This window comes from Orycteropus afer, unplaced genomic scaffold (genome assembly GCF_000298275.1).
Source record: "Orycteropus afer afer isolate SDZICR_OR568_19922 unplaced genomic scaffold, OryAfe1.0 scaffold00187, whole genome shotgun sequence".
Taxonomy (NCBI): Eukaryota; Metazoa; Chordata; class Mammalia; order Tubulidentata; family Orycteropodidae; genus Orycteropus; species Orycteropus afer.
Window position 1 is genome coordinate 3,049,019 of NW_006921774.1, and position 24,459 is coordinate 3,073,477.

The window sequence follows — 24,459 nt, forward strand, 5'->3', positions numbered from 1 at the left end:
CTGTTGACCTTTAACCACTGTGCTACCAGGGCTCCTCTATCTTTGCATATTCATTGTATTTAGCATAGTTCCTGATACACAATAAACCAAAAACCAAACTCACTGCTGTGGAGTCGTCTCCCACTCATAGCAACCCCTCCTTGGGTTTCCAAGGAGCTATCTCTACAGAAGTTGATTGCCCAGTCTTCCTTCTGAGGAGTGGGTTTGAACCACTAGCTTTCTGGTTAGCAGTTAAAATGCCTTAGGCAATAGGTGCTCATTGATGCTACCTAGGCTCCAGAACTGCAAATATAAAGCTATTTTTTGGAAGGCATGGCTTTAAAAGAGATCATGTCAATGTAGTGTAGAAGAGTATCACTAGAGTAACACACCCCATATGTGGAGACATGCTGGGTGGGATGGGTCACTAGTGAATGACATCAATGAACTCTGTGTTGCTAAATCCAATGGTCTGTTCTAAGTTTTCATCTTTACTAGGCCAATCAGCAACATTTGACACAATTGAGACATGTTCTTTATTACTTAACCTCCAGGAGATGGTGTCACTTGTGACTCACAGGCCCTATGTATCACAAAATGAAACACTGCCCAGTCCTGCACCATTCTCATAATTGTTGCTATGCTTGAGTTACATTCAATAGTCTTCACCAAAACCTTAATTCTAATGCACCAATTCTTCTTCTGTCTTCCTTATTCCTTGTCCAGATTTCACATGCATGTGAGGCAATTGAAAATACCATGGCTTGGCCCAACTTTACTCTTCAAAGTGACATCTCTTCTCTTTTAACACTTTTAAAAAGAAGTCTCTCAAAGCAGATTTGCTCAATGCAATACATCATTTGATTTCTTGACTGCTGCTTTCATGGTGTTGATTGTGGATTCAAGTAAAATAGAATCCCTGACAGCCTCAATCTTTTCTCTGTATACCATGTTTCTTATTGGTCCAACAGTGAATACTTTTGTTTTGAAGGCTTTGATCTGCATGGGTGAGTCCTTCAAGTCTTCTTCATTTTCATCAGGTAAGGTTGTGTCATATGTGCCCTGCAGATTATTAATGTTGTTGTTGTTGTTAGGTGTTGTTGAGTTGTCTCCGACTCATAGTAACCCTACACAAAGCAAAACGAAACACCGCCCAGTCCTAAGCCAGCATCATGATCCTTGCTATACCTGAGCCCATCGTTGCAGCCACTGTGTCAATCCATCTCGTTGAGGGCCTTCCCCCTTCTTCATTGACCTTCCACTTTATGAAGCATGATATCCTTCTCCAGCAAATGGTTCTGACAACATGACCAAAGTAGGTGAGACAAAGTCTGGTCATTCTCGCTTCCAAGGAGCATTCCAGCTGCTAATAAGTCTTCCTTCAATGAATCTTCCTTCAATCCTGATGCTAGTTCTTCTTCATATTGTCCAGCTTCTCAGATTATTTGTTCAGCAAACAGATTGAATAAGTGTAGTGAAAGGATACAACCCTGACGCAGACCTTTCCTGATTTTAAACTATGCAGTAACCCCTTGTTCTACTCAAACAACTTCCTCTTAGTCTATGTACAGGTTCCTCATGAGCACAATTAAAGGTTCTGGAATTCCCATTTTTTGCATGTTACCCATAATTTGTTATGATCCACACAGGGCTCATAGTCTCTTATTTTCCCTTCTAGCTAATGGCTACACTTTCTCAGTCTCCTTCACTGGTCCCTTCTCTTTTCCTTAGAATCTTAACATTGACATTCCCTAGAACTCTTTCCTTAGACCTCTCTCTCTTCTGTATAAATGGTCACCCCTTTGATGACCTCAAATAGTTTCATGGCTTTAAATATCATATATATTTTGATAAACACAAATTTAAATCTCCAGCTTTAAATCTCTCCCTTGACTGCAATAACAGCCTACTCAAAATCTACACTTGGATATCTAAATCAAACTTAACATGGCCTCACCCTGAACAACTGATCTTCCTTTTCAGTATTGATTCAGCCATGGTTTTTCTCATCTTAGCTAATGACTATTCCATCCTTACAGTTTCTCAGGACAAAAGTATGAAGTCATCTTAGCCTTTTTTTTTATTTCACATTTCACATCGAATCCTTCAAACAATCCTTTTAACTTCACCTTTAAAACATATCCAGCATCTATCAACACCCCTCATTTTTCAGTCCAGCTGGATTGCTCAAATAACCTCCCAACAGGTCTCGCTGCTTCTATCCTTGGCCCCCTATGGTATACCCTCCACACTGTAGTCAGAATGAAGCTATTAAAATATAATTTGCATCAGATCATGCCATTCCTCTGCTCCAAACCCTCTAATGGTTTTCTCTTACTCAGAATAGTGGTCAAAGTCTTTACACTGGCCTTAAAATGCCCTTTTCACCAGATCTCTGATTTCATCAATTATCCCTCTTCCTCTCACTTTCTGGGCTCACCATATTGGGCTCCCTGGTTTTCCTCTAATACATCAGTCACTTGGTTTCTCTGTCAGCTTAGAACATGTTCCCCCATTTTTGTGTATGAATACTCCTTCACTTATTTTTAAGTTTTTGCTCAAATGTCACCTTTTCAATGAGGTCCATCCTGACCACCCTTTTAAGTAACAACTCCCTTCCCCCCTCCAGCATTCACAACTCCCTTTACTCTGCTCTATTTCTCTCATTATTCTTTTGACCTTCTATCATACTAGAAGGCATGAAATTCTACATTATGACCTTTACTTTAAAGTTATTATTATTATTTTTTTATCTACTTTTTTAAACTGGTATATCATATATCCCCTGTGCCTGGAACTATGGCTGGCATAAAGTAGGCATTCAATAAATATTTTTCAAATGCATGAGTAAATAAATTTAATCAATGATTTCTGAATTGTGGCTTAAACAAGCATCTAGCCACAGAGAAAGGAAGTTAAAAGGCATTTGTAGACAGGAGGAATACAAGAAGCAAAGACTTATATAACCCTCTTGAAAATCTTTAAGACCGAGGCTTCTTCTTAATATGGTTTACTGTTACAAAAGCCTGCCTGAATTGTATAGAATACCATTAAAGAAGCATAGTTGAGCAATTTCCAACTTGCCCTGACCAACAGAGAGCCATTAATTCCAAGAGATGTTAATGTACAGCTTCAATATCCAATTATGTTAAGGGAAAAAATAAAACAGTAAAAATGGAAATGAAACCCACTAAAGTTGGTTAATAATTGTGTATAAACATTCCCTCTACAATTTTTGTTTACATTGCACATTTCACACTTTTTTTTCAAAATTATTACAAAAATAAATATCCCAAGTTCTACCTATATTTGTCCACAATTAGATACACTGTAAGTATGTTTTAAGAGCAGTCCTGTTCCCTGTCACACCCTCACTGCCCACCCATACATAGGAAGTGTTTTAGAATTATTTGTTCAATGAATGAAGACATGAATAAATATATTCTGAACATCTCCTGACCAGGCCAATTCTATGATACAGGAATATGTTCTGAGAAAAAGAAACTCTCCACTAAAGTAGTCCTGGAGGCAAAAAATAAATGACCCATCATCCCCCACACCCCTACACCCTACATCAAGCACAGTACCTGGCTTCAAGAAGAGAGTCAGTAAGTACCTGCTGACTAAAAGTCTAATTCATCTATCTGTGCCCGGAAGTTAAAGGGCACTGAGGTACACCCCTTTTCTCACCTCTCTGCTCTACATTTCAGAATTCTAGCCTCTCTGACTGTGGCTTAATCTCAGGGTGCAGAGCTGACATTGGTCAAGGTCAAAGACCCTAGTGAGTCATGATGGCCAGCCTGCTGCACAGCGTGGCAGTGATTGGAACCAGCAGGGTACTAATCTAAGATCAGTCACTTTAGTAGACAAGTCGAATCACTAGAGCCTCTATTTTCATCTGTAAAAAGGGAGTCATCATACTAGGGTGCCACACAGGGTGTGGTGAGGATCTGTAAAACCCTTTGAAGATTGACCTCATCGTGCTCCAGCTACAGATGACCATTTCTTCTATGGAGAATCTCTTTCCTGTTGTCCTGTGGTATGGAAGCTAAATTCAAGATGCATCTGCCAAGCGGCTGCTGTGGCTTAACTACTACTGTCTATCCAAAGCTTCCTCTGAACATTTTCTTTTTCCAGATGTTCATGACAAGAGTTGCTATTAACAACGCAAAAGCAAGATTAGGGGCTTTGGGGCTCTGATTAGAATCAGGAATTAACTGGGCTCTAGAAGTAACTTCCTAAGAGGGCACTCTTAGATAATCACAGGGAAGATGATTCCAGCATCACTGTGCATGCTTTCATCTATCTTTGGGGGTTCTTTAACATGCAATTGTTGTTATGGGAAGTAAGTAGAGCAGGAAAATAAAGCAAGCCCTCCATAGCCCTGCTTCATGTACACACACACGAGCATACATACATGTGCAGCCACAATCACTAAGCCTCTGGAGGTCAGCAGCTAAATGGACTGACTTCATAAATACAAGACTTATTAAGGAAAATGATTAACATCAAAATGAAAAAGTATAAATTCCTGTTTTCATCATGATAGAAGGCAGAGGAGAAAGACTTTGGACTGTTAGAGCATTCTTTCATCTGAAATTCATATTTCAATTGAACTTGCAGATGTTCCAAGGGACAACTGGCAGGCAAGCAGAACGTATCTATGAGAACCAACATTCTTTTAATATTTTCCAATGTGAGAGTACTTTTACAATCACTAACAAAAATCACAAATGACCTACATCCGGCATTTATTAGCATCTGAATTAATTAGCTCACATATTTCTTGCCTTGTATATTTATTCAACAAACATTTGCTAAGGTAAGCAAGAAAGTTTCCTGGTTTACAAAGGTATGTGATTGGGAGTCAGAGTTCTTAGGTTCAACTAATAGTCTTGAACTATGTACCTAACCTCTTTGAACCTCAGTTTTATAAAATAAAATGAAGCTAATATGCTGTGCCTACCTCACATGGTTACTGTGAAGTTTAAATGCATACTTGTAATGAAAGACCCAGTGCAGCATCTAGTACATAGTAAATGCTCAAAAAGTCCTGCTATATGCTACAGCATGGCTGAACCTTGAAAATATAATAATGGGTGAAATAAGTCAGTCACAAGAGGACAGATATTCTATGATACCACTTAAACAGAATATCTAGAATACACAAGCATATACAAGCCTAAGTTTCTTAGTGGTTATCAGGGGCAGGTGGGAAGGAGGAGGAAAGGGAGTCACTGAGCTTATTTTAATTTGGGAATAGATAATGGTGATGGTTGCACAACATGATGAAGACAATTAATGTTGCTAAATTCTAAATGTGAAGAATGTTGAAATGGCAAACATTTTGCTTTGTTATACACACACACACACACACACACACACGGGCATATATGTATATTTATGTCACAATGAAAAAGAAAAAATGTTGAATATGAATTGAATGCCGGTTAAGTAAATGCCACTATGCAAGGTAAGTCACATATGTTCCGCCTTCTAAAAAAAAACCCAAACTCACTGCTCTTGAGTCAGGTACGACTCATAGCAACCCCTCCTTGGGTTTCCAAAGTGATAGATTGCCCAATTCTCCTTCTGAGGAGTGGCTGATGGGTTAGAACCGGAAGCCTTCTGGTTAGCTGTCAAATGCGTTAGGCACTACGCCACTAGAGCTCCCCTCTTTCTGCCTTCTAGGGGGTCACATTAATGAAAAGAGAAATGGACTATGTCCACCTATGACTTCAATAGAAGGCAGAAAATAGTAAAAGTCCTAAAATGTTACAAAGGAAATGCTCTGGTAGGTCAGACAAAGCAGAGACTGTTTATAGTCAGGAAAGTCAGGGGATTTTTTTTGGAAGAAGGGTCACTGGAAGTCAGAAGATGCTATCATTTACATAGTGCCTAAAGCACCTGACTGCTAACCAGAAGGCTGGTGGTTCAAACCCACCAGCCACTCCTTGGAAGGAAGGTTGGGCAATCTACTTCCATAGTGATACCAACGCGCAAACCAAACGAGGGTTCACTATGAGTTGGATCCGACTTGATGGCACATAACAACAACAACAATTCACTTATAATTTAATATATAAAAAAGTCTAAGGTATTATGTTTGATAATTGGAAGGATATAAGAAAAGAAAGAGAACATGACAGAAATCTTGCTCTCAGATAATTTAGAATCTGGTTGGGAAGAAGCCTTATGTATATACACACAGTTGTCCCTGACCATTTGTGATAAAGACCAGTTAAATATCTCAGAAATTCAGAAATGGTAAAGCAAGCAATAGAGTGTGACCGAAATGTCCAGGAAGGCAGCTGGAAGAAGTAACTAAGTTACATGGTTTTCCCCCTGTGGGCCTCAGTGTTCCCATCTGTAAAATAAATGGCTTGGTCTAAACCAGGTATTTCTAACCATGTGACAAAGGTGTGCTAATTTATGCCCTCACTCTAGGGGTACAGCTGGTGAGGTCAGGGTGGCCAGAGCCCCAGGCATTCTTCCCTTAGCCACAAGAAGCTTCATCAATTTCTGCAGTTTGTTATAGAAACATTACTGTTTTCCATGTGGCCATGACATAAAACATTTTGAAAATTCCTAGTACAGATGACTTCTTTGATAAACTCTTTGGTAGATAAGATGACCTTTTTGTTGACTATTTGGCAAGCCCATGAAGAACATGAGTACTGCACTGAAAATAGAGGGTTTGAATAGGCTAAATATGCATCCTACAAGTCCTACAGGTTCTGCACAGCCTTCCCCACTCCACCTCACTCCTTAGCACTCTAGGTTTTACTTACTTCTCTGCAGACATACCACTCTCTTCTCCTGCTTGCTGAATCAGCAAATCACACTGTTACCTCAGGGTCTCCCCACTTTCTTTTTCTTCTGCTTTGCACAATCTACAGTGTACCTTCAGATATTGGCAGAGCTCACACAATCACTTCTTGCAGGTCTCTGCTCAAATGTTACCTTACTATCAAATATAAACTTACACAGTCATATGTTGCTTAATGTGCATGCTATGTTCTGTGAAATAGTACATTACATGATTTGGATGTTGTATAAACACTGTATTATATACAGGCATTCCCTGTATTACAAACAAGTTCCATTCCTAAATCTGTCTTTAAGTCGAATCTGTATGTACATTGGAACAGTTAGGTATAGTTTGTATCTAATATCAGCTAGTCAAATATATGTCTTATATATAGTGTACCTTTCTATGCATAAAAAATTAAAGGAAGGAAGGAGTGCATGGAGGGAAGGACACAGAAGAGGTAACTATGGGGAGGATGTGGGAGGGGAGCTGTTGCATTGTGGTAAAGTGTAGTCAATGTCATGACACAAAGTGTATATGAGCTGCTGTATGGAAAGTGAATTTGCTCTGTAAACTTTCACCCACATCATAATTAAAAAGAAAAAAAGAATTAAATGAATACTTCCAGCTACAATAAAACATCTTTAACATAATAATACAATAATAATAATGTTTTGATGTGCATTGCAAAGTAGTGTCCATTTGTTATTTGTTATTATAAATTATTGACTATCCTTCAAATTTTTAACACAATAGGCTTTATGGAGGTTGGGACCATGGACTTATGTGTGGTCAAATATTGCCCAAATGGACATTATGTGGCACATGCCTGTATATTCCTTCCCTAAAGAACTTTCTAGCCTCCATTACTATTTTACTTTCTCTCAGTACTTTGCATTACATGAAATAATCTGCATACACACACACATTGTTGTTGTTAGGTGCTACTGGGTCAGCTTTAACTCACTGTTGTTCTATGTACAACAGAACGAAACACTGCTCAGTCCTGTGCCAGCTTCACAATCCTTGCTAAACCTGAGTCAATCATTGCAGCCACTGTGTCAATCCATCTCTTGAGGGCCTTCCCATTTTCTCTGACCCTCCACTTTACCAAGCATGATATCCTTCTCCAGGGAACGGTCCCTTCTGACAACATGACCAAAGTAGGACAGACAAGTCTGACCATTCTCGCTTCCAAGAAGCATTCCAGCTGCACTTGTTCCAGGACAGATGTGTTAGTTCCTTTGGCAGTCCATGGTACTTTCAGTATTCTTTGCCAACACCACTACTCAAAAGCATCAACTCTTCTTTTGTCTTCCTTATTCATTGTCTAGCTTTCACATGCATATGTTGTTGTTGTTATTTGTTGTCAAGTAAGATCCAACTCATAGCAACCCACCCTTGGGTTTCTGAGGCAGTATCACTATGAAAGTAGATTGCCCAACCTTCCTTCTGAGGAGTGCTGGTAGCTTTGAACCGCCAGCCTTCTGGTTAGCAGTCAAATGCCTTAGGCACTACACCTCCAGAGCCCCTGCATATGACGGCTTGAAAATACCACAGCTTGGGTTGGGCGTACCTTAGTCTTCAAAGAGACATCTTTGCTCTTCTACACTTTAAAGAAGTCTTTTGCAGCAGATTTGCCCAGTGATTCATCTGATGTCTTGACTGCTGCTTCCAATGCTGTTGACTATGGAACTAAGTAATATAAAATCTTTAACAACTTCAATCTTTTCTCTACTTATTGTGATGCTGTTTATTGGTCAGTTTTAAGGATTTTTGTTTTATGTTGAGATGTAATCCATACTGCAAACTGTATTCTTCAATCTTCATCAGTAAGTGCTTCAAGTCATCCTCACTTTCAGCAAGTAAAGTTGTGTTGTCTGGATATCACAGGACGTTAATGAGTCATCCTCCAATCCTGATGCCACACTCTTCTTCATATAGTCTAGCTTCTTAGATTAGTTGCTTGGCATAGACTGAAGAAATATGATCAAAGGATACAACCCTAAAGCACTCCCTTCTTGATTTTAAACCATGCAGTATCCCCTTATTCTGTTCAAATGACAGCCTCCTGGCATGTGTACAGGTTCTTCATAAGCTCAATTAAGTGCTCTGGAATTTCCATTATTCTCAATGTTATCCATAATTTGTTATGATTCACACAATTGAATGCTTTTGCATAGTCAATAAAACACAAGTAAATATCTTTCTAGTATTCCTTGCTTTCAGGCAAGATCCATCTGACATCAGCAATGATATCCCTCGTTACATGTCTTCTTCTGAATCCAGCTTGCATTTCTGGAAGTTCTCTGTCAATATATAGCTGCAACCATTTTTTAATTATCTTCAACAAGATTTTACTTGCCTGTGATATTAATGATATCATTCAATAATTTCCACATTTTCTGTTATCACCTTTATTTGGAATGGATATAAATATGGATCTCTTCCAGTCAGCTGGCCAGGTAGCTGTCGTCCAAATTTCTTGGCACAGACAAGCGAGTGCCTCCAGCATGGCATCTGTTTGTTGAAACATCTCAATGGGTATTCCATCAATTCCTGGAGCCTTATTCTTCACCAATTCCTTCAATGCAGCTTCAACTTCTTCCTTTAATACCATAGGTTCTTGATCATATATCACCTCCTAAAATGAACATCAATCAATTCTTTTCAGTACAGTGACTCTGTGTATTCCTTCCACCTTCTTTGATGTTTCTTGCTTCATTCAACATTTTGCCCATAGACTCTTTCAATATTGCAACTCATGGTTTGAATTTTTTCTTCAGTTCTTTCAGCTTGAGAAATGCTGAGCATATTCTTACCTTTTGGGTTTGTAACTCCAGGTCTTTGCACATTCATTATAATAATTGGCTTTGTCTTCTTGAGTTGCTCTTTGAAATCTTCTGTTCAGCTCTTTTATCTTGTCATTTTTTTTTTTTTTCCATTTGTTTTAGCTACTCTCCATTCAAGGGAAAGTTTCAGAGTCTCTTCTGACAGCCATGTTGGTCTTTTCCTCCTTTCCTGTCTTTTAAATGACCGTTTGTTTTCTTCATGGATGATGTTCTTGATGTCATCCCATAATTCCTCTGGTTTCTGGTCACTGGCATTGCATCAAATCTGTTCTTCAGATGGTCTCTAAATTCAGGAGGGATATAATCAAGGTCATATTTTGGTTCTCATCAACATGTTTTAATTGTCTGCAACTTCAAATTGAACTTCCATATGAGGAGCTGATGGTCTGTTCAACAGTGAGCTCCTGGCCTTATTCTGGCTGAAGATACTGAGCTTCTCCATCGCCTCGTGCCACAGATGTAGTCAATTTGATTCCTGGGTACTCCATCTGTGAAGTCCACATGCACAGCCACCATATATGTTGTTGAAAAAAAGGTATTTGGAATGAATAAGTCATTGGTCTTGCAAAATTCTGTCATGTGATCTCCAGCATTATTTCTATCACCAAGGCCATAATTACCAACTACCATTGATTCTTCTTTGTTTCCAACTTTCACATTCCAGTCACCAGTAATAATCAACACATCTTGATTGAATGTTTGGTCGATTTCAGACTTTAGAAGTTGGTAAAAATCTTCAACTTCCTCATCTTTGGCTTTGGTGGTTGGTGTGTAAATTTGAATAATAGTAGTATTAACTGGTTTCCTTGTAGGTATATGGATATTATCCTATCACTGACATCATTGTACTTCAGGATAAATCTTGAAAGTTTCTTTGTGATGATGAATGCCACACTATTCCTCTTCAACTTGCCATCCCCAGCATAGTATATCATATGGTTGTCTAATTTAAAATACCAATACAATACAATACCTGTCCATCTCAGCTCACTAATGTGCACTATTGCCTAGGATATCAATCTTTATGTGTTCTATTTCATTTTTTGACAACTTCCTATTTTCCTAGATTCATATTCTGTACATCCTATGTTCCAATTATTAAAGGATGTTTGCAGTGGTTTCTTCTCATTTTAAGTCATGCCACATGAGCAAATGGAGGTTCTGAAAGCTTTACTCCATCTACATCATTAAGGTTGGCTCTACTCTGAGGAGGTAGCTCTTCCCCAGTCATAGTTTGAGTGTCTTCCGACCTGATGGGCTCATCTTCCAGCAGTATATCTAACAAAGTTTCAGGGTATTAATAAAGTTTTCCAGTAAGCTATCAGACAGTGTTTCACTGCTATTCATAAGGTTTCCAATGGCCAGTTCTTTGAGAAGTGGATGGTCCCTTCCTTCTTCCAAGTTTGTCTTAGTCTGGAAGCTCTGCTGAAACCTGTCTACCACAGGAGACCCTGCTGGTGTTTGAAATACCAGTGGCATAGCTTCCAGCCTAACAGCAACACGCAAGCAAACACAGTATGACAAGTTGACAGATGAGTGGTGGACACACACACATATATATACACAAATACATATACAACCTTATATGTGTGTGTATATGCAACCAAATACATACATACATATATATAAAAACAGAGGCTTTGTTTTGTTCAGTGCCAGAAATAGTAGGGGCTCCATAAATACTTGTTGACTGAGTAAGGAAATGAATGAATGAATCAATCAATCAATGAACAAACGAATGAACCAGGCTCAATCTTTACAACCCCAGTGTTATCTTGCATGCTGTGAAGTAAAAACAACAGAAAGCCAGTCTTGGGTCAAAGCTGAGGACAGGATATGGATGGGAAGAATTCAAGTGGCAGCCCAGGCTTGGTTAAGTACTGAGTTCTCCCTACTCTCCACACCAGCTGTATGGTTGAGAGTGGAGGGAGTGGTGCCATACAGGGGATCACCTCTTCTTAAAACCAAGACCAGTGTTAGACAATCATTTTGAGCCATATTATAATGATTTTCATAAATACAAATCCTCATCTACTTTGGCCTAAGCAAATAGGGAAATAAAGCGTACAAAGAAAACTTGGTCAGATCACAACTCAAATGACTTGTGTCCCATTCAGTGCTAAAAACACCCTAGGGTCCAAGTCCTGGACCTACCTTTTACCAACTACATAACCCAGGGCCAAGTGTTCATTGCCTTGAACCTTCCTTCTTCCATAAAATGATCATAAATAGTAAGATGTAGTTCACAGAATAGTTGTGAAGAATAAGGGACATGGGGTATGTGGAAAGGACTCTACAAAACCAGTCCCCTTATGCCTTTGAAGAACACATATCTTCAGAGCTGTACACAGAAGTTTCCTCCACTAATGTTAGCAGAAGGAAAACTGATTAACATGTAAATAACGTTTTCACTGTTATTTCTTAAAAAAAAAAAAAAAAAACACTTTTGAAAGAGCCGTTTTTGTCTTGCAAAGAGCTGTTAATCCTTGTGACAAAAGGATTAGATTTTGAAAGGGATGCTGAAATGTCTCAATGCTCAGCATAAAATTATTTAAATTAAATCTACTAGAGAAAAGGTAAATCTCAATTATAGAATAAAAATAGGATGACACTGTATTATTTTCCATTCATATTGTACTTCGCACTGGCCTCTTAGAATATTATTTAGTCCTTATCAAATCCAAATAACAATGGTTTGCAATGACTCCCCTCAGAGGACATTACCATACTTTTAAACAAATTAAATGATTTTTTGCATACCCCTCACGTTAGTTCCCTGTGTGCAGTATGCACATTATACGTGTGCGTATATTATTTACATGGGTGTATTATATGCAAAAAATATAGTATATGTGGAAATGGTGTGAGCTACCTGGTGTTGCTGTTGCTGTTATGTACCATCGAGTCGGACGGACCCAACTCCTTAGGTTTCTGAGGCAGTATCACTACAGAAGTAGATTGCCCAATCTTCCTTCGGAGGAGTGGCTGGTGGGTTTGAACCTCCAGCCTTCTGGTTAGCAGTCAAGCGCCTTAGGCACTATGCTATCAGAGCTCCTGCTTGGTAAGAGGGGACATTTGCCTGCATTTCAAACTTCACCTCATAATCTTGTGGACACTCTACTTGAGATCAGCCTGGGAGCATGTTTCCTGAACTGTACTCACACTCACTGCCATCTAGTCAGATCCGACTCATAGTGACCCCTCCTTGGATTTCTGAGGTGATACCACTATGGAAGTAGCTGGCTCAATCTTCCTTGCGAGGAGTGGCTGATGGGTTTGAACCACCAGCCTTCTGGTTAGCAGTCAAATGCCTTAGGCACTACACTACCAGAGCTCCTGGAGGTCCTCAAATTTTCCACAGACTGGCCCTACATAGCCTGACCCAGACTATTAACGTGAGACATGATCCAGAGACCTAGGCAGTGTCACTGAAGTATCCATTGTGTCTCAAATGAACATTATTTTGGAAGCTACTGTTCAGGTTACCACCACACTTATTTGAGGCCCGTGGCTGGATCCGGCACTGACAGGGACTTGCCTGAGTCTGCCCTGGCCAGGAAGGCTGAACACACTGGAAGTCTGCCCAATAGGAAATGCCTCAACCTTCCCCATTCCCTTGACTATCCAGGTTGAAGAGACAGCAGTGTCAAGAATCCTGAACCTGAAGTTTTCCAGTCCCTGCATCATGTTATGAGGCTATTCAAAGTCAGGGACATGGCGGCGTCTGCTGTAGGTGCCCTTCCTCATTCGTCCTTCCACATCAGGTTGTTCAGTCCACCGAATCCTGCATCTCAGGCTCAATTCAGGACCTCATTTCTTAATTCTATTCTCCCTTCTCAAAGACCAGAAACATGAAGAATGATCCCCTAAGAGCAGACTGCCATGCCGCTATCTGGCTGTTGCTCCCTTCTTTGTGCTAAGGTTTGTCAAAGTTCATCAAGAAAACTAATAATGATTGATAAAATGCACTAAGCACTCACTTTATGTCAGGCAGGTTCTAAACACTTTTCATGCATTATTTCATGAAATCACACAGCATCTCTACGAGGAAGATGCTATTGCTATTTTCCAGTGAGGACAGACAGACTGAGCAATTTGCCCAAGGTCACACAGCAAGTGAGTGGAAGAGCGATGGCCTGAGTGGCGTTATACATCTGGGAGGAGCTCCACCAGGAAGTGGAGCTTCTGTCACATAAACTATGAGGCTGTTGCTCTGCCTTCACATCTTGATACCTTGGTTTCCTTTCCTCTAAATTTAAGAGGAATTGGTTGCTCAGTGGCAGAATTTTCTCTTTCTATGCAGGAGACTCAGTTGATTCCTGGCTGATGTACCTCATGTGCAGCCACTACACATATGTCATCAAGTGTTGCTATGAGGCTAAACAGACTAGGAAGAAAGGTCTGGCGATTTACTGCCCAAAATGAGCCAATGAAAATCCCATAAATCACAACAGTCTGATCCTGTTGTCCATGGCATTGCCATGAGTTTGAGGCTAACTCAAAAGCAGCTAGAAACAACAATAATATTGCTAGCAGAAACGGTAGCAAAAGCAAAAGCAGCAAAATAAAGGAGGAATAATAAGTGTTTTGAGCATCCCCAAAGAAAGACGTATCAAGGGTCTTTGTAAAGGACACTGGTCATCATCAGTGTGGGGACCCTGTGTGTCTAGAGTTCTTTGATGTAATGACATGACTTTCAACATAGGAAATAAACAAGGCTTCAGAGATACGATTATATTTGAAATTTAATAAATGAATCTAGGTAAGTCTATTTCTCTCTCTAGCACACAGTTAAAATGAATGTTTTGCCAAATTTTCTTACTTTAATGGTTGAATAGCAATAGCATCTTCCTCGTAGAGATGCTGTGTGATTTCATGAAATAATGCATGAAAAGTGTTTAGAACCTGCCTGACATAAAGTGAGTGCTTAGTGCATTTTATCAATCATTATTAGTTTTCTTGATGAAAAGTAATTTGCCATGGAGTCGGATCCGACTCATAGCGACCCCTCCTATGGTTTCTGAGGCAGTATCACTATGGAAGTAGATTGCCCAACCTTCCTTCCAAGCAGTGGCTGGTAGGTTTGAACTGCCAGCCTTCTGGTTAACATTAAGTGCCTTAGGCACTATGCTACCAGAGCTCCTAATAAGACTATAGTGTTGTTGTTGTTGTTATGTGCCGTCAAGTCGGCCCCAACTCATAGCGACCCTTCCTTGGGTTTCCAAGGCATAAACCCAAGGAGGGGTTGCTATGAGTCGGGTCCGACTCGACGGCACATAACAACAACAACAACAACAATCAATATGGAAGTAGATTGCCCAACCTACCTCCCGAGGAGTGGCTGGTGGGTTTGAACCGCTAGCCTTCTGGTTAGCTGTCAAGTGCCTTAGGCACTATGCTACCAGAGCTTAATTATATTTCACTTTCTTAGAATCCCATAGTATTGGGATAGCTGTGACCTCATATATTAACTCAGAACATTGCATTGTGTTAAATACCTACTCTTTGCCAGAAAGTCCTAGCTTTTAGGAATATAGGGATGAATGACACACAATTCCTTCCATCATGGAGCTGTTCCATTCCTCTGAAATGACTTCTCACTAAATTATCAATAATAACAGATGCAAATTCAATTTCTAGTATGTCTTTTTTTTTTTTTTTTGTACTAAGAACAAGATATTCACAATTTGTTTTATAAGTTTTTTAGTGCATGAGCTGTTATTGCATATGGGTTATCTTACTGTTTCTTTAATTGCTCATTCCCCTTTTCTTCTAAAAGGGTATATAGCACTGCTATTTGGGAGTGACCTGCACACACTACCTCCCTCCCCACAGGAAGAGGATACAACTGATATGGGACTTGGCCAGATGTCCTGTTTAGTGAAAGGAATGTGAGTAGAATAAGGAATGTCACATCCCAGCACAAGTTCCAAAGAGAATCTCAAGTTTCTGCTACCTTGCTGATTCTTTTCCCTCTATTATGAGAGTGGAACATTCCACAGAGTGGCTATTTCTTCAACCCAGGTTGCAGAATGAAAGAAATGTGGGTCAGTGCCACAGAAAGCAATCCATAGTCTCTCATATATGACATAAGCAAGATGTTTATTGTTATCAACCACGAGATTTGGGATTATTTCTTACTGCAGAAAAATTGATAAATATATAAAATCATTTTATATGCATAGGTATTATGTTGATGATAGCAAATAAGGGATGCTATCCATTTTATGGATGAGCTCCCTAAGCCCTGAGAGTGGTGATGTGACTGCCAAGAATCAAATAGCAAAGAGATGAAAGCAATGGGAACAAAACAAGCCTGACTTTTTATTGTATACTTTGTCATAGCAGACTGTGATCAGTAACAAGTTGGGCTTAGCTTTAATGGAAAAATCTGTTCTGCAAATTGCAGAACTAGCAAGTTATAAAAGTTTGACTGGCCTCTGCAACAATTCCTGATATCCGGAAGGATGTCTCAAAAGAACGAGTCACACAATAAAAGAAAAGCAGACATGAAGGACAGAGCTTCCATCTCCGTCAAATTCAACTGACTCTGAGCCTCCACTCCTTCCCCCATGGCTTAGCAGCTCCTGTGGTTGTACATAAACAGCTCAGGGGAGAGTGGCTGCCCTTTTCTGGCTGCACGAAGACTTCCTGACCTAACACAGTTGCTCTGTAGCAGCTATATGACAAATATTCCCAGAATGTCCATCACATGCAAATATTCCCAGAATGTCTATCACATGCATGCAGCCAGCAATGGGAACAGCAATAATGAAAGGGTGTGGAATTTCACCAGGAAAGTAAAGCAGAAAGGTTCCCTGACCTTAATTCCAGTCAGAGCCGTAGCAATTCAGGACAAAGATTCACAAGATTTAACATGAGTGACTAACTCAGTTTTCTTTTTCCTATTGTTTTAAAGTGAAACCCTATTGTTCTTTTTCTTAGGTTTATTCTCTTCTTTCCCTCTTCCTTTCACTTTTCAAAAAAAAAGCTCCTGTCAACGAGGGTGAGTGAAGTCACCTTAGTCATTTATTTAGACACATTTCTGCCTGGCTCTGTGCTCTCCCATCCCAGCTTGCTGACATATGTAAAGGCATTCTGCAGCAGCTGATCTTTTCATCAGGAAAATCAACTTTCAGCAGCTGTTTCGGGGATCTGGGAGAGCTGGCACTCTGGGTGTGGCTTCTCACGGCCATTCACACTGCTGCTTTCTTATCCTGACAACACAAGCTATGCTGTCTTCCAACACCTTCCTTCCCATCAAAAAAGAAAAAAAAACCCTCACTGCCATCCAGTCGATTCTAACTCATAGAGATCCCCATTGGGTTTCTGAGATTTAAAGGTAAATCTTTATGGAAGTAGATTGACCCATCTTCCTTCCATACAGCAGCTGGTGCGTTCGAACTACCAACCTTCTGGTTAACAGTCATATGCCTTAGCCACTACACCAATAGCACTCAAGGCTCCCATGTCCTGAGAAACATCCCTTTGAGGTTTCTTCCATCAGTGTTACATCAACTAAATAAAATAACCTACTCCATAGTAGTGGGGTAAACCTGCACATGTGTAAAGGACCCTTGGTAGTGCAATGGCTAAGCACTTAGCTGCTAACAGAAAGTTGAGTGGTTTTAACCCATGTAGCAGCTCTCTGGCAGAAAGACCTGGCAATCCACTCTCATACAGTAGGTTACAGCCTTGTAAACCCTATGGGACAGTTCTATTCTTGTCTTATAGGGTTGTTAGGAGTCAGAATCAACTTAACCACCCAATAGCAACAATATACATGTGTATGTTTTTAAAGCATAGCACTATATTGTGGAAACCAAACAGTAATGTGAAATCAGAACAGTAATTCTGAAAGTTGGGAGAAATTCCAAACAGCCAGTTGACTACATACCAAGAGAAGCAAAATTGGTAAGAACTGAGTTGTGAACAAAAGTTAAACACATCATTTAAGCTTTTCACCAGGTATCTCACTGTTAAACAGAAGTCCCTCATAGGCATGTTAACATTTTGCAATTTGTATAGAACTTTTAAACTGTATTCAAACCTTGTTATCTTCAAAATATCCCCTGAGAGGGAGGGAAGCAGGAGAAACACACCATTTGTGGATGAAAAGATGAAGATGGAGGCAGGCACCCATCCCACTTCCCCCTGCCCCCCTACAAACCCCTACCATCCCCAGGCAGCAGGGAGATTGGCCACCAGCATGGGTTCCAGAGCCCAGCAGTCCTGGTTCAAATTCAGGCTCTGCCCCTTGCTGGGTGATGACATGGGGCAAATAATCATGACCTGCTTTATATCTCACAAGTCTTTGGCAGACACAGTATTAGCTCCCTGTTCTGCTAATATCAGATACCTGGATTCTGTTTTTTAAATTTTTCCAGCTTTATAAAGTTCAACATGCATTTGAAACCAGGAGATTCAAGTAATCTTACCCCACATCTTTGAAGAAAGGTTCTTTATATAAATTGCACTAAAATGTTGTGGTAATTGAGTGACATCAAGCCAATTCCAACTCACAGCAACTCAGTGTGACAGAATACTACTGCCTCAGGGTTTTGAAGGCTGTAAACTTTATAAAAACAGATCACCAGTCCTTTCTCCTGTGGAGCTGCTGGGTGGGTTCAAACTGCCAACCTTTCAGCTAAGAGTCAAGGGGCTTAACCATTTTGCTACCAGGGCTCTTTGCACTAAATTGTAAATAATGTTTATCTATCTCTAGCACCACAACAGTGCTTGCATATAATAAGTTCACAATAAACATGTGTTATACAGTTAAAGAGCTACTCTTTCTTTTGTACTGTTGTGATATTTATTTATTTATTAAAAAACCCATTGCCTGACTTACCAGCTGAAAAATAATTACTTCCATTCTGTTCTGGTTACCTAGTGCCACTCTGACAAGAATATACCACAAATGGGATAGCCTTAACAAACAAGAGTTTATTCTTACAATTTGGAGGCTTTAAGTCCAAGTTCAAAGTGCCAAGCTCTAGGGACTGGGTGAAATCCCCTCAACCTTGGGGTCCAGCTCTGCCTCCTGCTCCTGGCCCACTGGAGCTAGAGGCATTTCTTCACTCAAACAGCTACTGGCTGCTGAGGCTGAGAAACCCCAAGGTTGACAAGTAAAAAGGGCACAGTCCTGATGTTACCAAACCACATGGCAGGCCATTAACTTAAGTCCATTGTGCGTCCCAAGGTCAGCAGATCATAGCAGGCTGTTGAGCAACGACATGGCTACATTCAAGGTCCAAGCATGCCATAGGCTAGAGACCATTCCCAAGGTTTCTCCTTATATACAGGAAGCAGACCACATACCCAAAGGCAGCTACTCAGCTGCTTGTGGTAGATCCTACCATGGAGTTGACTGCCAGTCTCATCATGAGGAATAACTACCACCAGCTTCCCAGCCACTCAACCAGGCCCAGCCAAGATGACCAAAACATAACAACCACAATTCCACCACTTATCAACCCTGTACAGACCTTCAGTGAGTGGTATCTGTCTCCTCAACTGGGTGGCTCTAGTCCCCTAGTTCCTCTAAGTGGCAACCTCACCCTCTTGGCCTGGTGGGCTCTGTTCCTCTCTCTCTTGGACATCGAAGCCCCTCCCCATCACTCTTGGGCAGTGGTTATGGCTCCATCTCATTGGCTCACATGAACGAGCAGCCCCACACTCCAGAACCAAGTTGGTGAAGGCCGGGTTCTTTGAAACCTAGGGGGCTATGATCGTTCAGCTCTTTCCTTTGTACTGTTGTGATATTTATTTTTTTTTAACAAACCCATTGCTTGACATTCCAGCTGAAAAATAATTACTTCCCAATTCTCATTAATAATGAATATATCCACACTTTTGTAACTATGCCATAAACACTTTGACACATAAATCTAGTTCTAGTCTCATCGTTCCCTCGTTAAAAATCCCTAATGATTTTCCACAGAGGACAAGTTAAGTGCATTGTACCTTCAATTTTCAACCCCTCCACTCTCACCCCCAAAGCCCATCCTCATCATGCTCTGACCCTACTAAGCTACTTGTACCTACTGCTGTAAGTCTCCTTTGCCCTAAGGATGCTGGATTTGGATTAAGAGAGGATGTGCCAGTGGAGGTAGAAGCCAGCAGCCCTCGGTGGTCCCTGATCCTTGGAAGGTCACCAGAGGCTACATGCTTTTGCTTAGTCTCCTTCTTTCCCCTTGTTTTAGGTCATCAACATTCCCTATGTTTTTTTTCTCTACCTCAGATGAAAACCCAAGTTTCTCAGAGACCAGAGTTCTGCCCTGTGAGGGGAAACTCCCTGCCAGGAGAGAATGCTCTTTTCTTTCCAGATAGGTCTCCAGAGACAAAACCTTCCCCTTAAGTCCCCTGGGCTCCCCTGCTACTCTCTGAGTCAGCAAAGTGGTGAGTGGAAAGTGCTGGCTGGAATCCCGACACACTTTGAGGGTTTCTCGAGAGCTCCTTGTTCCAGCCTGTGGTCATTTTTTATAAACACCAATCCCCAGCAGGGATCTGGGCAGTCCTGCTGATCCCTGGAGATTTCTGCAGGAGTTTTCTTCCTCCTAACCTCAGTTAACACTCTCATCTCCACTACTTTGACTTCTAGCTTTTTGCTGGCATCTTATTCTGTCCCTAGCCATTGTACCAATCTGATGGTAGTCCAGAAAACAACTTGCCACTTGGAGTTTAGTGCCAGCAGCCCTCAAAAATTCCCATTTCCATCAAAAGAATAAAAAAGTACTCTTTTTATGCCTCTTAACAGTTTAAAAAAAAAAAAAAAAAGGATTAGAGTTGTTAAAAAAAATAGACCTTTGCTGTGATCATTCTTTTAAGACAGGCCCTGAGCAAGGGATAGGTATGTGCAGATTAAGGTAAAGCTGTGCAGATTAAAGTAAAGCACAGGCCTTCCTGCCAGGGTGCAGGCCAGTATAGGGACAGAGCAGTGAGTCAGATACAGTAAAAATCCAGTCAAAGTTCATCAGAGGAAGCACCAAGAAGGCATTGAAATCACAGACTGGCCCACAGGTGTCTCTCAGACCTCGTCGCCCATCTGCTTGTCCATTCCGATACAGCCATATGCCTCCTTGCTGTCCCTTAAACATGTCAGACACACTTCACCCCATTTTTGCCCATACCTTCAACATGTTTTCCTTCCTTATCTACATGGCCTATTCTCTCACTTCTTCCAGGCCTAGCCCTCAATTCAATCATCATCTTGAGGTCTTCCCTGACTACCCTATTTAAAACAGCAACTCCTTCCCCAAACTTCCCCCTAACCATCCCTCAGTGTGTACACCCATTTCTGCTTTCTTTTTCTTCATGGAACTTATCACCATCTACCATAACATATATTTACTAGTTTACATATTTATGGTCCATCTTTTCCCAATAGAATATAAGCTATATGGGGGCAGGGAGTTTTGTTGGTCTGGTTCACTGCTTTATTCCTGAAAGTAGATCTGAGAAAGATTTCCTCATTAGCTAGGTTCTCAATTAGTATTTGTTGAGTAAATGGATAGATAGACGGGTGGATGGCAGGATAAGTTTGGTAGGTAGCTGAGGAAGATGTAACACCAAAACTGATTTAAGAAGGATCTGTCCAGCTAAAGAAAGAGCATTTTAGAAAAAGGATGCAGCTTCTATGTGATCTTGGATAAATCACATTACAATTTTTTCTTCTTTAATATGAAGCTAATGTATAATATTTGCAAGTCTGTGATGAGCCATTAAACTAAAAAGAGAATTTGGGCAGCTAAAATGAGCCAAAGACTGAAGAAGTTGATGTAAGACAGGAAAACCAAAAAAAAAAAAAACTCACTGTCATTAAGTCTATTCCAACTCATAGTGTCTCCCTTTGGGTTTCTCAGGCAGTAAATCTTTATGGAAGTAGATTGCCCAGTTTTCCTTCCATAGAGTGGCTGCAGGGTTTGAACCACCAGGCTTCGGGTTAGCAATCAGATGCCTTAGGCACTATGCCACCAGAGCCCCTGGGAAAAGACACCTGAAACCATGCCTTTTTCCACACCCACCTGACTGAATTATGATCAAAAAGACAGAAACTGGGGAGGCCCAGCAAAATGAAGGTGGGAGTTGAATTTGTCTCAGGGTTTAACAGGGGTTGCTTCAGTTCTATGCCAAAAACAGTATTGCTGCTACCCTATAGTACTGCACTCTGTGAACTAAGTCACCAAGCAAGCCACCAAACTCCATATGCTTTCTCCCTTTGGGTAAATAATTGTACTTTGGTAGTGTAGTACCTAAGGCATTTGACTGCTAACCAGAAGCTGGTGGTTCAAGTTCCCCAGCCACTCCTTGGAAGAAGATTGGGCAATCTACTTCCGTAGTGATACTGCCTTGGAAACCAAGGAGGGGTCGTTATGAGTTGGGTCCGACTTAATGGCAGTGAGTTAGTTTTAGCTCTGAGTGTTAGTTTTGCTCACTATAAAATGGATATATCCTATCTCATTAAATGACACATGTGAACATTTCTAGAACAGTGTCTGATGCTTCGGAAGGGCATCATAAGAGTCTGTTAAAGGGAAATATATTATTTGCATGAAGTTTACACAAAGGTGACGAGAACCATGGGGCTCCATACTGGAAAGAGGCAAAGAAATCAACCTATGATGATTGCATTTTCTGAGGCTTAGGTGGAGTCATGACAGGTAAAAGAATTTTATTTTCCTAAAAAAAAAAAACAACTGTTGTCTAGAAGGAGCATGAGATGTGTGGTATGTGAAAGTATCTAACTTTTAGAGTCAGGCAGATGTAATTGAAATTCTGGCTTCTACTTTTCAGTCCTATGTCTTAAGTAAGTTTTTGAAACTGTTTTAGTTTCAATGTCTTTATCTTTAGAACAGCAATAAAAATAAGTACCTTGCAAGATTGTCTATGAGGCATCATGCCTGAGGCATTTGACTGCTAACCAGAGGGTTGGTGGTTCAAGCCCGCCAACCACTCCTTGGAAAGAGGATTGGTGAAATAGTTAGAATTAATAGGTGGCTAAATTCCATACAAGGCCCATGAAAGAAGCAGTCAAGAAATCAAGTAAGGTCCTCCTATATTGAGCAAATCTGCTGCAAAAGACCTGTTTAAAGTATGAAAGAGCAAAGATGTCACTTTGAAGACTACCATGACCCAAGCTATGATATTTTCAATAGCCTCATGCAAATGTGAAAGTTGGACAATGATGAATAGGGAAGACTGCAGAAGAATTGACACATATGAGTTGTAGTGTTGTAGAAGAATATTGACAGTACCATGGACTGCTAGAAGAATGAACAAATCTGTCTCAGAGGAAATACAGCCGGAATGTTCCTTCGAAGTGAAGTTAGAGAGACTTCAACACTCAGTACTTTGGTCATATTGTCAAAAGGGATCTGTATGGTCAGTAATTGCAACCCCCCCCAAATGGCTTTCAGATTTCATCCTATTTAGCCATGCTTGTAAAAGCTACAAGCCATTTTCCTTTTCCTTTCCTGTCACGTAATACCCCTGTCTGGTATTAACCACCTTCCCTGTACCATATTAGCTAACCCTTAGAATAGTTTTAAACAATAAAGCTTGGTAACTGGCAGTGTCTTATCAAAGCATACACAGGTGGTGGTTGTATGGCACTGTGTAGGGCCCCCTCCCAATCCGGACACCGCACCACTGAGTCTGAAGCCAGTCATACAGACCTCTGTTCCCAGTCACATAGCCCCCGTCCCCAATTCCTCAAACTCAGGTATAAGTATCCTTGCAAACTGGGAGGGGTTAGAGGTCATCTTGAATCCACTTTGGCCTGCCACCCTACCTACTGAGGAAGAAGTTTTAACCTCCTCAGAAAATTCCCATGACAGGAGCAATCCCTGGAAAAGGATATTATGCTTGGTAAAGTACAGAGTCAGCAAAACAGAGGAAGACCCCGACTCATAGTGACCCCTAATTAGGTTTCCGAGGCAGTATCTCTATGGAAGTAGATTGCCCAGTCTTCTTTCCAAGGAGTGGTTGGTGGGTTTGAACCGCCAGCCCTCTGGTTAGCAGTCCAGTGCCTCAGGCACTACGCCACCAGAGCTCCTTTTAAAGTAGAGCATCAGCAAAAAAGGTGAAGACCCTCAACAAGATGGACTGACACAGTGGCTGGGACAATGGGCTCAAGCATGGCAACTATAATGAGGACTGTGCAGGACTCAGCAGTGCTTCTTTCTGTTGTACATGACATTACTATGACTCAGAACCAACTTAAGGGCACCTAACAACAGCAACAACAACAAATCCATCCTGAAAGGGCTCTGGTGGTGCAGAGGTTAAAGCTTTCAGTTGCTAACCAAAAGTCAGAAGTTCGAATCCATGAGCCACTCCACGGGTAGAAAGATGAGGTAGTCAGCTTCTGTAAAGATTTACAGCCTTGAAAGCCATATGGGGCAGTTCAACTCTGCCCTACAGGGTCACTATGAGTTGGAATCGACTCGATGGTAGTGAGTTTGGTTTTTGGTTTCGGTAAACGCATGCTGAATAGCATGATTCATTGTTACTAGTATAATGTGAAATTTAGGAATACCTCAAAAAAACAAGGGACCATCACAGTACTGGCTACCTCATAAACTGCTAGGTAGAAAAAAATAACAATTCACAGGTATATATCACGTGACAGCAAGTATGCTATAGCTATTTAAGTTTACATCAGCTACTTAAACTACTTCCTGAATTTGAGGTTTAACAGATAAATTTGTATAACCCACAAGTTTACTTGGAGGTTACTGAGTTTACAGTATGAAAAGGAAAAGAAGGGCTGGAACTTGGACACGTAAGTGGCTTAAAGAGAGATAAGAGCATAGC